This window comes from Humulus lupulus, chromosome 3 (genome assembly GCF_963169125.1).
Source record: "Humulus lupulus chromosome 3, drHumLupu1.1, whole genome shotgun sequence".
NCBI classification, from domain to species: Eukaryota; Viridiplantae; Streptophyta; class Magnoliopsida; order Rosales; family Cannabaceae; genus Humulus; species Humulus lupulus.
The window spans coordinates 20,936,015-20,950,900 of NC_084795.1; the positions used below are offsets into that span (position 1 = coordinate 20,936,015).

A 14,886-nucleotide genomic window follows, 5' to 3' on the forward strand; every position below is an offset into this window, starting at 1 on the left:
CAGTGCAAAGGTCTTTTAAGAATTTAGAATAGGCAGGAATTTGTTTAATGGCATCTAAGAAAGGAATGTTTATGCTTACTTGTTTGAAAACTTCTAAGATGTCACTATATTGATTACCTTTCTTGAGTGGAATTAATCTTTGTGGAAAAGGAGCTTTTGGGATGGAATGAAGGATTTGAGCATCATCTTTTGAAAGGTCATTTGTGTTGGAATTTTGAGGTTGGCTTTGGTCTTTTTCAACTTGAGGTATGTAATCGGGTTTGACAATTTGTTTTCCGGACCTAAGAGTTGAAATAGACTTAGATTCTTCTTTATGACTAGGGGTTCCTATTTCATATTGGCCTTTAGGATTTGGGATGGGTTGGCTAGGAAATCTTCCTTTTTCTCTCTCGGTTACAGCACTAGCAAGTTGACCCAATTGTGTCTCGAGTTTGGCAATGGATTGAGACTGATTTTGTAAGATTTGTTGGGTGGATTGCATGAATTGTTGTAAGGTGTCTTCTAAGGAAGGTTTTCTTTGTGGAGGGTAAGGTTGACTTGGTTGGGCATGATTTGGATTTGGCATGTGAAATTGGTTTCCTTGATTCATTTGTGGTTGGTTTTGTCTCCATGAAAAATTAGGATGGTTTCTCCAATTTGGATTGTATGTGTTGGAAAATGGGCTATCAGAAGAAGGTTTTCCATATGAATGTAAAGCATTAGCCTCTTCAGAAAATGTTTCAACAAAAGAAGGACATGATTGAGCATTATGACATGAACTAGCACATAAAGAACAAACATCTTTTTTAGGTTGCACATGAGAATTCATAGATTGACTTATTACTAAGGCTTCTACTTTTCTTGCTAATTTATCAAATGATGTTCTTAAATCACTTTCTTCTTTTATTTCATATTTTCCTTCTCTTTTCGGTGAAGGGTTGGCTCTAGACCTAGGCTCAGAATAATTCCATTGTTGTGAATTAACAGACAATTCTTCAAGAGCGTCCCAAGCCTCTTGCCCTTGCAGTTTTAAAAATTTTCCAGTATGCATAGATTGAATCATTTGTCGATTTGAAGGGGTTAAACCATCATAAAAATATTTTACAAGTCTCCATTTTTCAAAACCATGGTGGGGACATTTTAATAATAAATCTTTAAATCTTTCCCAACATTCATAAAATTCTTCGTTATCTTTTTGATAAAATTTAGAGATTTCTCTTCTTAAACTATCAGTTTTGGACATGGGGAAAAATTTAGCAAGAAATTTATTAAAAAGTTGATCCCAAGTAGTTATGGTTCCAGTTGGAAGTGAGTTTAACCAAGTTTTGGCTCTATCTTGTAAAGAAAAAGGAAACAACCTAAGTTTAACCGACTCATCTGAAAAATTTTGAAAACGAAAGGTTGAGCAAATTTCCAAAAAGTCTTTTACATGCATGTATGGATCCTCTCTTTCTAAACCATAAAATGATGGTAACAATTGAATGATTGATGGTTTAAGTTCAAAATGAGTGCCATTAGTAGTGGGCAAAACAATGCATGATGGAGCATTAGATGAAATAGGTGAAAAGTATTCAAGAAGAGTTTTTTCTTGCACAACATTAGTTTCTTGTTCCATTATGCTTAAATTTTCAAAAACACTTTCAATTTCACGGAAAGACACTAATTTTTTCACCAAACGATTTTTTGAATTACGATGCCACTAATGCATACAATGTCACAAATTTCACAAAGTAACACAAACAATCACAAGAAAACAAATTTCTGATGTGGAAGATCAGTTAGATCCGCAACCACAGAGCATACTTATAACAAGAAGAGATTATAAAATTTATAAATATATATTTTTTTTTTTTGTTATGAATTTTATGATTTTTTTTTTATTTTTGGTTTAACTTGTTCCCAGGCCTATTTGATTCCACTTACTCACAACTTAATAACAACTCCCCGAGGTTAATTAATAAGCGTGGATGGGAACTTTGCCAAATTTCCTTTAAGCAAAAATTGCTTATGTTGAAAGAATAAGCTTTGTTTTTTTAGTTTTTTTTTTTTTTCAAGTATTTTCTTAAACAATAAAATTACAACTAACTAAATGCGATAATTAAGAAAAAAAATGACAATAGCAATAGTAAATAGTTATATAAAAATTAGGAGGCACTTATTCCATCAACTAAATGATTAACAAAAAATAAAAATGAGGAGGCACTAATGCCATCAACCAACACTAATAATAATAATGATAATAATAATAAAACTTAGGAGGCACTAATGCCATCAACTAAGATAAAAAAAAAATACAAACTAGGAGGCACTAATGCCATCATTAGAAATGATAGATTGCTCAAGTATGTAGGAGGCAAAAAATGCACTCAACTATCAAGTAATTAGGAGGCACAAATGCACTCAACTAAAAAAATAATAAAAAGTAAAAGAAAAAGAAAAGTGGTTAGGAGGCACTAATGCACTCAACTAATAAGTAAGTAGGAGGCACTAAATGCCATCAACTACCAAGATATATATAAATATATATGGGTGCACTATTAATGGTTACTATCCATGGATGGTTACTTTAGTATTAACCATTGGATTAAAATCAATGGTCCATATTTATAGTTGTTAATTAATATTTCTAAATATAAAATTTGACTTTTTCAAATTTTTGGAATGATTACCTGATGAAAAACATGTATTTATTATAAAAATATAATATTGTAAACTTTTCATTTTTCAAATGCATGTCAATTTCTAAAATATAGCTAGTGTCTCTCATTGGTTGGAAACAACATTAATTATGGCAAAAAAAAATAATAACTAAATTCGAAATTAATGTTAAAAAAAATATTTACCTGTTGGTGACTTGCTATATCAAGTCACTATGTTGCCACATCATCATAATTGTTAGTACTCATTTATGGGTAGTAACCATTGAGAAGTCTTCCAAATATATATATATATAAGTATAATATATATAACAATATAAAGAAATATATGTATAACTTTTTTTTTCTTTTTTCGATTTTCTCTTTTTTCGATTTTTTTTTTATAGATATATATATATATAATTTTTTTTACGTTGCTTGCTTTTTTTTTTTTTAAGATAATAGTGCAAATAAAAATAAAATAACTAGTAGAAGAATGTTACTTACCTTGTAGAAAGATCGTTTCTTTCTTGCAACTCCCCGGCAACGGCGCTAAAAACTTGTTGATCCCAAAAGAGGGTGTTTTAAAATTTAAACTCGCAAGTGCACGAATCGTTTCGGAATATAATGTTCATGTAAGTACGAGGTCGAACCCATGGGAGTTGACTAACATCAAAAGAAACTATTTCAAACAAAGCAATAATATTCTAACCTAGTTCCAAATATTTGATGAGATTTTGTTTTAGAAAAATAAAAGACAATTAATAAAAAGATTTAAGATTAAATAGAAAAATGGTCTTTAAAAGATATAAGTAAAATAAGATTATTAAGATATTAGAATCCACAAAATGCAAGTTCAATAGTATTCATAAGTATATTGATTCCCAAGTTTTGATATAGTTGAAATAAATCACACTATATATTTTTTTTCAAAATATATTTTCTATTCAAGCACAAGTTACTCTTTCAAAAAGGTAGGATTTTTCTTCACTTATAAAGATATAATTTCTAAGCATTATTTGTGTTACAACCTAATGAAACTACAAAAAATCAAAGAGATTATGTTTAGGCAAAATATGATACTTATGCTCTAAGAATTAGATGTAAACAATTTAATGAAAAACATTTAATCAAAGAATATCATATTGTTGCATAATGAAGAACTAAGTGTAATATGCTTTAACAATCAATAATAGATGAAAAATGCATATCTTTGATAGAAAAATCCATAAACAATGTTGTACAAATGGGAAATCAACATACAACAAAAAAATACTATCTAGTTACATTTTGCTTCATCATCATCTTAATAACCTTTGAAAAAGATTAGAAGCTCATAACTAGATAAAAATTACAAAATAACATACTTGACATGCTCTTCAAAAGATGAAAATGGTAGAGAGAAACTAGTGAAAAGAAGAGAGAAAAATGTCTAGAAGATGTTGAAAAGATGAAGAAGAAGAGCTCCCCAAATGGTCTTACAAGACTCTATTTATAGGCAAAATGTGGAGATTAAATTAATCAAATTAAAATAAATAAATTGATTAATTTAATTGTGTTGGGAAGTGGTAGGATAAATAGAGTAAGTGTAAGAGTATTGGAAAAATGAAATGTTTGGTTGGGTAAAAGATTAGTGAAAAGCTAGGGTAAAAAAATAAATTAGGAATGTTTATTTAGGTAAGAAAAATAGGGAAAAGTGAATTGATATTTGAGTGAAAAATATTGGGAATGAAAATGTGATTTTTGGGTCTTTTTGGTGGTTGTTTGGTGCTTGGTCTAGGCTGGCCGAAATGGACTTGGGCTGAATGCAATGGGCCCGTGTGCCTGGAAAAAGGCTTCGGGTGCCTTGGCTACTTGCTGAATTGAGATGGCAGCATATGATTTATTTGGATAAATGCTGAAGAGGCATGCTGGCGTGAAGGCTGGAGGGATGCGTTCATTGCATGGGCTGGGCTGGCGCAGGCCCAAAGGCAGGGGGATGTGGGCCTTCTTTGCTGAAGTGAGATGGCAGCATGGAGAACTTGGGCCGTGACTGCTGCAAGTGCTGGACATGGTGTGCCAGGCGTGGCTGAGGAGCATGATGGCTGGGAGTATATGCTTGCTGCTGGGAGGTGGTTTCGGTTGGAGAGCAAGAGGTGAAGGCTGGGGCAAGAGGCAAACGGGCCTGGCTGGGCTGCACCTGAAGAAGGCTGAATGGGCGTGGGCCTGCCTTGGGCTGGCTATGGCATTTCAAGAATGCCACTTTTTTCTTTCTTTCTTTACTTTAAAAATACCACCTTTTCCACAGCTCGTGGGCCGGGGTTATAACTTCATCGTTGGTCATGCTAGTACATTCCACTATAAAGTCTGCCAATTCCTATGCCCTAATGGTCGTCCTCGGGTGGTAAGTGATCTTGAATTTTCCGAGTTCAACTGCCCATTTAAGAAGTCGACCTGAAGCCTCCAGTTTAGACAGGACTTGCCTAAGGGGTTGATCAGTCAGTACATGGATGGGGTGTGCCTGAAAGTAGGGTCGAAGTTTATGAGATGAATCAATTAAGCTGAGAGCTAGCTTTTCCATCAAGGGGTATCTCGACTCTGCCCCCAGTAACCTTTTGCCGATGTAATAGACGGGTCTCTGTACCTTTTCTTCTTCTCGCACGAGCACTACACTTATTGCATGTTCGGTGGTGGAAAGATATAAGTACAGTACTTCTCCCGTAATAGGTTTTGATAAGATGGGGGGTTCTGCGAGGTGCTTTTTAAGCTCCTGGAAGGCCAGCTCGTACTCCTCCGCCCATTCAAATTTCTTGCCTCCCCTCAAAAGGTTGAAAAACGGAAGACAACGGTCTGTAGATTTTGATACAAACCTACTTAGTGCTGCCATCCTACCAGTCAAACTTTGGACATCCTTGTGTCTTCAAGGTGAGGGCATGTCGATTAGAATCTGGATCTTGTCAGGGTTGGCTTCTATTCCACGAGTGTTTACGATAAAGCCCAGGAATTTTCCTGAAGATACCCCGAAGGTGCACTTCTGAGGATTTAGTTTCATGTTATACTTCCGGAGCACGCCAAAGCACTCTTCGAGGTCATCAACATGGTTATTGTTAAGTTGAGACTTGACAAGCATGTCGTCAACATAAACTTCCATGTTGTTCCCTATTTGTTCTGAAAACATCATATTCATGAGCCGCTTGTATGTGGCCCCAACATTTTTGAGCCCGAATGGCATGACATTATAGCAGTATAGCCCCTTATCCGTCATGAAGCTCGTATGTTCCTGGTCGGGAGCATGCATGGAAATCTGGTTATATCCAGAATAGGCATCCATGAACGACATCAGTCCATGTCTCGCTGTGGCATCCACAAGCTGGTCAATCCTCGGTAAGGAAAAACAGTCCTTCGGGCAAGCTTTGTTGAGGTCTGAATAGTCAATACAAGTTCGCCACATCCCATTAGGTTTTGGGACCAACACCGGATTGGCTACCCAGTCAGGGTAAAAAGCATCCCTAATGAATTGGTTTGCTTTTAACCTGTCGACCTACTCCTTCAGTGCCTTCTTTCTGCCGTCATCCAGCTGTCTTCACTTTTGCTGCTTCGGAGGGAAGCTTTTATCAATATTTAGCGCGTGGCTTGCTATGTTCGGACTTATTCCTACCATGTCCGAATGTGACCATGCGAAGACGTCCTGGTTTCTCTTGAAAAAGCAAATTAGTTGCTATTTGGTCTCTTCCTGGAGATGTTTTCCAACCTTTACCTTTTTCGAGGGATCGAACTCTTCGAGTTGAATCTCTTCAAGCTCTTCTAAGGGTTCGAGGTCAGCTTTCTCCGCAACCCTTGGATCGATTTCTTCATCAATCTCCAAGACCGTCTCGTCTTTACTTTGAACAATGACGAGTGCCTGTGCGCTCGTCTGTTTCTTTCCTCTTAAGGAAATGTTGTAGCATTCCCTTCCAGCTAACTAATCTCCCTTCAATGTCCCGACGCCACTAGAGGTCGGGAACTTAATGGCCAGATGCCTTACGGATGAGATTGCCCCCAGCCCAACCAAGACGGGTCTCCTGAGCAGCGCGTTGTAGGCCAAAGGCAGGTCTACTACCACGAACTCCATCATCTTGGTTTTTGAGACTGGGTAGTCTCCCAAGGTCACGGGGAGTTCGATGGACCCCATGCAGGCGGTTCCTTCTACTAAAAAGCCGTATAGCATAGTCCCACATGCTTTCAGGTCGCGAAGGGAGAGTCCCATCTTTTCAAGGGTTGCTTTATAGAGAATGTTAACTGAGCTCCCATTGTCTATGAGAACTCAGTGGACCCTTTTATTTGCCAGCTGGAGAGTGATGACCAGTGGATCATGGTGAGGAAATTGAACATGGGATGCGTCTACCTCAGTGAAGGTTATTGGTTGGGATTCAATCTTTTGACTTTTTGGAGCTCTAGGTTCGGGTTCATAGGGAGACCCGTCCCTAGTCTTTAGCTCGTTAACGTATCTCTTTTGGGCATTTCTGCCCATGCCCGCGGGATGAGGCCCTCCCGAGATGGTTATCACGTCTTCTCCATCTATCGGCGGGGGCCTATCTTCTTCCCTAGCTCGGGAATTGTTGTTTTATGTGGGCTGCGGCGCGGCTGCTCTCTGGCTCACTGTCGCTTGATTAGTACTCTGGTTCTTGACATATTGCCTGAAATAACCTCTCGAGATCAACCCTTCGATCTCGTCTTTCAGCTGTCGACATTCATCAATAGTATGCCCAGTGTCTTTGTGAAACCAGCAATATTTGCTGGAGTCCCTCTTGGACTTCTGATTTCTCATTGGGTCTGGACGCCTGAAGGGGACCTGGTTTTCATTAGCCAGGTATATGTTCTCCCGAGACTCGTTGAGCTCGGTGTACACTCTGTACACGGAGAAATATCTCTCCCCCTTCTTTTTCTTTCCTCCTTCGGCCTCGGGGTTACTCCCTTCATTCTTTTTTCTCTTGGAAGGGTTTTCCTCAACAGGCTTTGAAGCTGGTGGGTCCACCGAGGTTGAGGCAGAGTTTACGTTTATCGTTGTAGTTACGGGCTGGGAAGTCATATTATGTGTCGACCTCGCTTCCTCTACATTGACAAACCTCTGTGTCCGTTTGTTAAACTTGGTTAGGGACCTCACCAGTTTTCTCTGCATGTCGTCCCAGAGAGCACTTCCTGGCATAACTCCAGCTTGGACAGCCATTAGGTGACCGCTATCATCCACATTCCGAGCTCGGGCAACTTCCAAGTTAAACCTTGTAAGGTAACTTTTCAATGTCTCACCTGACTGCTGCCGAACGTTAGTCAGGGTTGATGCCTCAGGTCTAACCCCCATCATGGCTTTGAACTGCTTCTTGAAGTCTTTAGACAGCTGATCCCAAGAAGTTATTGAGTGTCTTCTATATTTTTCGAACCAGCTTTTGGTTGGCCCTGTCAGTGATGCTGGAAACAACATGCATCTTAGCTCGTAACCCACGTTACTTGCTCTCATTATGGTATTGAATGTACTCAAATGGCTGTATGGGTCGGACTTTCCCTCAAACGTTGGGACGTGAGGGATCCGAAATCCTTGGAGAAATGGAGTGTTGGAAATATGGGGAGCAAACGGCTCAAGCTCCTCAGCAGAATCTTCATATCGATCCTGACCTTGCTCATTTTTCAAAAGCCTGAAGGCCTTTTCTAACTGATAAATTCTTTCCTGGATTGGGTCCGCGAGGGGTCTTGTTTGGAATTGGTTGTCGTCGATCACAATTCCAGGTTCGAGCCTCTGCAGGGGGTCTTTACGCCTATTTAAGCAATCCCTCAGGTCCGGGTTCATCGGGTTAACATTACCCCGACTCTGATTCAAGTGTTCCCGTAGGTCGGAGCGATTCCTGCAGCTCCCAGTATTCTTTCGACCTCGATCATGTATGCTAACCGATCTGGTATCTCCGGAGTCGTCACTAGTAAAACTTGTCACGTGATTATTTCGAGATGGGTCTTTTTCGCGCCGCCTCGTTTCTGCAGTGCGAGATTGGGACGTTTGAATTTTTTCAGATAGGTCGCCTCTCCGCTCATGGAAAGCCTCCTTGTTCCCTTATCTCCTCCCCGCACGTCTTTCGTCCTTATCTCAAACTGGTTGAGCATTCCTGCGAGGAGGTGAAGGATATCTTATAGGCGATGGAGGGAATCGTATGGGTGACTAATAACTCTATGGCATAGAGTTATTTTTATTAACTTTGAACTTGATTTTTAGTGAAAAGAGTACTGAATGTGATGTTGTTTGTAAGTTTGATTAGTTTTTATCTTTCTTTTCTAGTTAGTGTACTAATTTAGGAGTCTTTTAAGTTGTTAGTATTAAATGTAATTAATTAATTAATTCTGTTTGTTTTGTTGTTTAGGAAAGGAATTTTTGAATCGCTAAGGGAAAGAAAGGAATCCGAGGCTAAAGAGAACACTAAGCTGGAAATGCTTCTGAATTGCTGGAGAACAAAATGCTATAGCATTTCTGGGTACTGGGAAATGACGTGGACAAAATACCAGTAGGCTTTTCTTCATCTAACTCAGCGCTTATGTGGCAGTCACTTAAAAGTTAGGTCAGCTGGCTAATGTGGATTGGACAAGTGGACCAAAGTGAAGAAAGTGGGCTTTCTAATTAGGGTAAAATGAAAATTGTACCCTAGAGAGGAGGCAACTAAGTACCAGCCACCATCATATATATCAATACACAAAAAAGGGGGCTGGGATTTGGGGAGAAAAAGTTGCAGAAAAAAGAGCATGAAGAAGAAGAAGAAAAAGAAGGAAACACGAGGAATTGAATGAGGAAGATAAGGACAAGAATATCCAACCTACAACACCATCAATCTAGGCTTTGTTCTCATTTCTTCCTTTCTTCTCTATTTTGTATTTTCTTATTTTGCATAGCTATTCAAGCACTCATGGATATTAATTTTCTATTTTGGTTTATGTTTGCTACTTTAGTTATGAGCTAAACTTTTGAGACTTGAATGGTTAAAAACCCCTTTTGTCATGTATTTTAAATTTGAATGCATTACTTAAGCTAAATTGTCATTGTTCATTCAAGTGAGCTTCATGGTTATTTACTGTTATTGTTTGGAAATTAATGGCAGATTATTAAGCTGGATTTAATACTGGAAATGTTAAATCTAGTAGTTGGTACTTGAATGATGCAAGAGAACACCCATTTTCTAGGTTGTTCTTAGTAAGTAGAATATGAATATTTTACTACCCTGCATAACTTTGAGAATTGATGCTTAAATTATGTTCTTGAATCTGATTTAATATAGGAATATATTGGGTTAGATGATAGAACTTATTTCATGAGTTTTGGAAAAATCTCATGGGCTTGTAAGGAATTCTAGTTAACTCTGTGCGTTTTGCTGAAGTAATGCTGTAATAACTGGGCAGATAAAACATAGGGGGGGGGGGGGGGATTTAGCTATTCAAGTCTATCATTCCATAGATACTTTTTCTTGCAGTTAATTTTCCAGCGTTTTTAGAAATATTTTAATCTTGATTCCAGTTTAATCATTTTATTTTAGTTTACAACATCCAATCTATTTATTTTCTTAAAATTCCAAATTATTAAATAATTGGTTTTACATCAAATTTGACTTGCAATCCCTGTGGAGACGATCTTACTTATCACTTTATTACTTGTTTAACGATTGTGTGCACTTGCGTATACAATTTTCATAACAAGTTTTTTGGCGCCGTTGCCGGGGATTGTTTTTAGTGAAATTTTTCTTGTTAAAATCAATTGCTTTTCAATTTGGTTTTTATTTTTCATCTTTATTTTTCTTGTTCCTTTGTACGTTTTGTTTGTTTGATTGTCTTGCAAGGTGCTTGAGATGTCTCATCGACAAGTTCTCATGAATTTTGTTCAACACGACTTGGAGCCCTTGTATGAAGCATGGTGGAGATACAAGGCATTTCTAATGAGGTTTCCATATCATGGGTTGTCCAAAGAGTGTCAATTAGAAGTATTCCTCAATGGGCTGAATTCCACAACAAGGGAATGGGTAGAAAAAGGAGATGGTACCACCAATTTCTACCAATTATCATTGGAGGAAGCCTATTGGATGTTGGAAGATATGGCAACATACAACGAATGGTGTTGTAATTTTCCAAATAATGACCATGTTTGGGAGGACAACTACAACAATTTGGAGCCAAATTTTGACACTTACACTCAAGGACCAAATGATGAGATTTTGGAAGATTTTCAAGAGTTCAACATAGAAAAAGATCCTCATCAAATGGCTCAACCAAGTTTACTTTAGGTGTTGATGATGGAGTTCATGGCTAAAAATGATGCCTTAATTCAAAGCCAAGCTTCATCCTTGAGGAAATTGGAGAACCAATTTGAGCTTTTGGTCAATGAGTTGTGTGATAAACCCTATGAAACTTTGGGTAGTGAAATGGAAAATTCAAGGGAGGAAGAAAAAAGTGAAAATGTCATTTTGAGGAGTGGTGATGAGTTGGAGATGCTTGGGGAAAGTTTTGAGCAATTACAAGAGCCCACTTCAATCCAAAGTAATGAAGAAAATGAAAAGTCTCATGTCAATCCACCACTACCCGAGCAACAAATATTTGGTCTTCCATTTAATGAGTCATATTTCATGGAGGAGTACACCTATGACGATCCATATTGGCCACCACCACCTCCACCTCCTCTAGCTTCATTCCTTGGCATCCATCATGCCCATTCTTCGAAGTCAAGAAAAGTTGAACATTTGTGCTCGTCAATTCAGCATCTCGCCAATCTTGAGGGCGTTCACAATGAAGACCCATTAGTGAGGGCATATACCACTCTCAATGGGAGGAAGCCACTTTTTGACGAGCACTTATCCGAAAGTCAAGCCGACGACTTTAAATCAAGCGCTTCTTGGGAGGCAACCCAAGCTTTTTAAACTATGTCTTTGTTTTGTTTTAAATTCAATAAATATGCAATGTAAAATAGTTTTGAAAATTGCCTTGTAGTTTTTTCTTCCTTTCTTTTCTTTTCCTCTCTTGTAGGTGCAAGTATTAACGCAAATGGAGTTGGGTGCACTTAGGAAGGGTAGCACTAGCAAGATTTCACATCATTGATAAGGTGGAAGAAAGGAAGTTGTAATTTGGGAAGAGGGATGAGTATTGAAGAAAGCAGATATTTTTTTTAGAAGGAGGAAGTCCCAGGTCTTATAGCATTGCTTCAACATTTAACAGGGTCGCAGAAGGAAAAATGCTATGCTATAGCATTGCTATATCAACTGGGAGCATTTTTTCTGAGAAAGTTTGAGGCCCTTTATAAAAAAACGGAGGGAAAAGAGCTGAAGGAGCATTTTTTGGAGCCTTGGAATGATGTTATTGTAGAAGCAGAGGAGTCCCATGGCGACAAGTCCGAGTAAAGAGGGAGTTTTTCTTTCCTTAGTTTAGTTTTATTTTATTTTACTTTTTTTTGTGGCTGTTTGTGTTTGTTTAATTCTGTGTTGTTAGTTTGTGTGTTTAGGACATGTTACTTGTAGTTGTGTGACCTGTGTTTGTGTTTGTTTTGTAACTGAGAGGTATTATTTTGTTTAGGCTAGTTTAGCGTAGTGCTCGATGATGAAAGCATCCATTCTCATCCATATGTGATATGCCCTGAATTTGTGTGTTAAAATTGCGAGTCTAAGTGCTATTATTGTCCAAATGCTAGTCTAGGAGTAATTCTTTCAATAAAAGTGTGCTTTTGCTATCCCACTGTGCTTTGAGTTTCTAGAATAACTAACACCTTGAGAGAGTTTAAGCTTCTAGAATTGGTTGGTGTAACCCTTGAGGCGAAATCCTAGCTAGTTTTACACCTTAGAAATTATCTAGGCCATCCTTGGACGATTGAGCCTTTCAAGCTAACCCGATAAATATTAATTGTCTTTTAGTCACCCCTATTTGAGCCGATTTGCCTAATTTTTCTTAACACCCAGTAATGTTTAATATACCCCCATGCCCATTATTTTCATTCTTCATTACCCGAACTTAATTGCTGAAATTTATCAAGGACCAGTTCTATACGGTTGGTTAGGAGATTGGGTTAGCCTTTGGCAATGTGGTGAGCTATTCCTCGTTTCATTTGTATAGCCACATTGGGGACAATGATGGGATTTAAGTTTGGGGTGTGTGGGAATGAGCTCACATAAAAACATTCATATTTCTCTTGCTATATATATATATATCTCTTTACTGTTACAATATTTTGTTTAAAAAAAAAAACAAAACAAAAAAAAAGGAGAGAAAGAGGCAGTTTTGAACCTAAGTTTGGGGTGTACCACCCCCTATACAAGAAAATATATTGGCCTTCTTTCTCATTATCTAGTCAGTTTTGGAAATGAAAATAGCAAGAGAATTGAGCTGTATCAACTTCATTATTGTGGGTTAAGAGTGAAATCTTGGGTGAGAGCTTGAGAGAGAAAGAAAAGTCCTTGATAAATTGAGGTGGTTAGGTTGTAAGCCTTAGAGATATTACTTTTCATCCTACCCTAGCCGAAGCCTCACATTACAGGCCTAATGAAGTCCTTTTGATCTAGGTTGTAAAGCTAGACTACATTAGTGGAGAGGGTTGCACTAATTCAACTTATGGAAGCAAACTTTTTAAACTCGAGGATCGAGGGTAGTTATTATAGGAATTCAAGGTGTTGGTGGGAAGCATTTGCACACTCTAGTGATTGAGTTACTCTTGGTAAGCATTAAGGACAAAAATAGCATGCAAAACTTGATTGAAACACATAGGTTCAAGGCATATTCACTACCATCATTGCAATTTCCATTCCATATAATTCTGAGAGCATTTTCTTCGCTAAACTAAGTCTGAATGAGTAGTATCCTCTCTGTTGCAAGTGTTGTGTTGTTGCTGTCTTGTTTGTTTTTACTGTCTTTGTTAGTTCTGTTTTTCATTACTCGAGGACGAGCAATACACTAAGTTTGGGGTGTGATAACTCTATGGTATAGAGTTATTTTTATTAACTTTGAACTTGATTTTTAGTGAAAAGAGTAATGAATGTGATGTTGTTTGTAAGTTTGATTAGTTTTTATCTTTCTTTTCTAGTTAGTGTACTAATTTAGGAGTCTTTTAAGTTGTTTAATTAATTAATTAATTCTGTTTGTTTTGTTGTTTAGGAAAGGAATTTTTGAATCGCTAAGGGAAAGAAAGGAATCTGAGGCTAAAGAGAACACTAAGCTGGAAATGCTGCTGAATTGCTGGAGAACAAAATGCTATAGCATTTCTGGGTACTGGGAAATGACGTGGACAAAATACCAGCAGGCTTTTCTTCATCTAACTCAGCGCTTATGTGGCAGTCACTTAAAAGTTAGGTCAGCTGGCTAATGTGGATTGGACAAGTGGACCAAAGTGAAGAAAGTGGGCTTTCTAATTAGGGTAAAATGAAAATTGTACCCTAGAGAGGAGGCAACTAAGTACCAGCCACCATCATATATATCAATACACAAAAAAGGGGGCTGCGATTTGGGGAGAAAAAGTTGCAGAAAAAAAGAGCATGAAGAAGAAGAAGAAAAAAAAGGAAACACAAGGAATTGAATGAGGAAGATAAGGACAAGAATATCCAACCTACAACACCATCAATCTAGGCTTTGTTCTCATTTCTTCCTTTCTTCTCTATTTTGTATTTTCTTATTTTGCATAGCTATTCTAGCACTCATGGATATTAATTTTCTATTTTGGTTTATGTTAGCTACTTTAGTTATGAGCTAAACTTTTGAGACTTGAATGGTTAAAACCCCATTTTGTCATGTATTTTAAATTTGAATGCATTACTTAAGCTAAATTGTCAAAGTTCATTCAAGTGAGCTTCATGGTTATTTACTATTGTTGTTTGGAAATTAATGGCAGGTTATTAAGCTGGATTTAATACTGGAAAGGTTAAATCTAGTAGTGGGTACTTGAATGATGCAAGAGAACACCCATTTTCTAGGTTGTTCTTAGTAAGTAGAATATGAATATTTTACTACCCTGCATAACTTTGAGAATTGATGCTTAAATTATGTTCTTGAATCTGATTTAATATAGGAATATATTGGGTTAGATGATAGAACTTATTTCATGAGTTTTGGAAAAATCTCATGGGCTTGTAAGGAATTCTAGTTAACTCTGTGCGTTTTGCTGAAGTAATGCTGTAATAACTGGGCAGATAAAACATAGGGGGGGGGGGGGGGCGGATTTAGCTATTCAAGTCTATCATTCCATAGATACTTTTTCTTTCCAGTGTTTTTAGCAATATTTTAATCTTGATTCCAGTTTAATCATTTTATTTTAGTTCAC

General features: G+C 37.4%; 1 non-coding gene across 1 annotated transcript; it reads left to right on the plus strand.

Annotated features, from left to right (window-relative positions):
• The first annotated feature begins 1,100 nt into the window (after positions 1 to 1,100).
• On the plus strand, positions 1,101 to 1,207 carry LOC133828024 (small nucleolar RNA R71). The gene has a single exon (XR_009890670.1). It is a non-coding gene; the product is annotated as a small nucleolar RNA R71 (small nucleolar RNA).
• Positions 1,208 to 14,886: the final 13,679 nt, after the last annotated feature.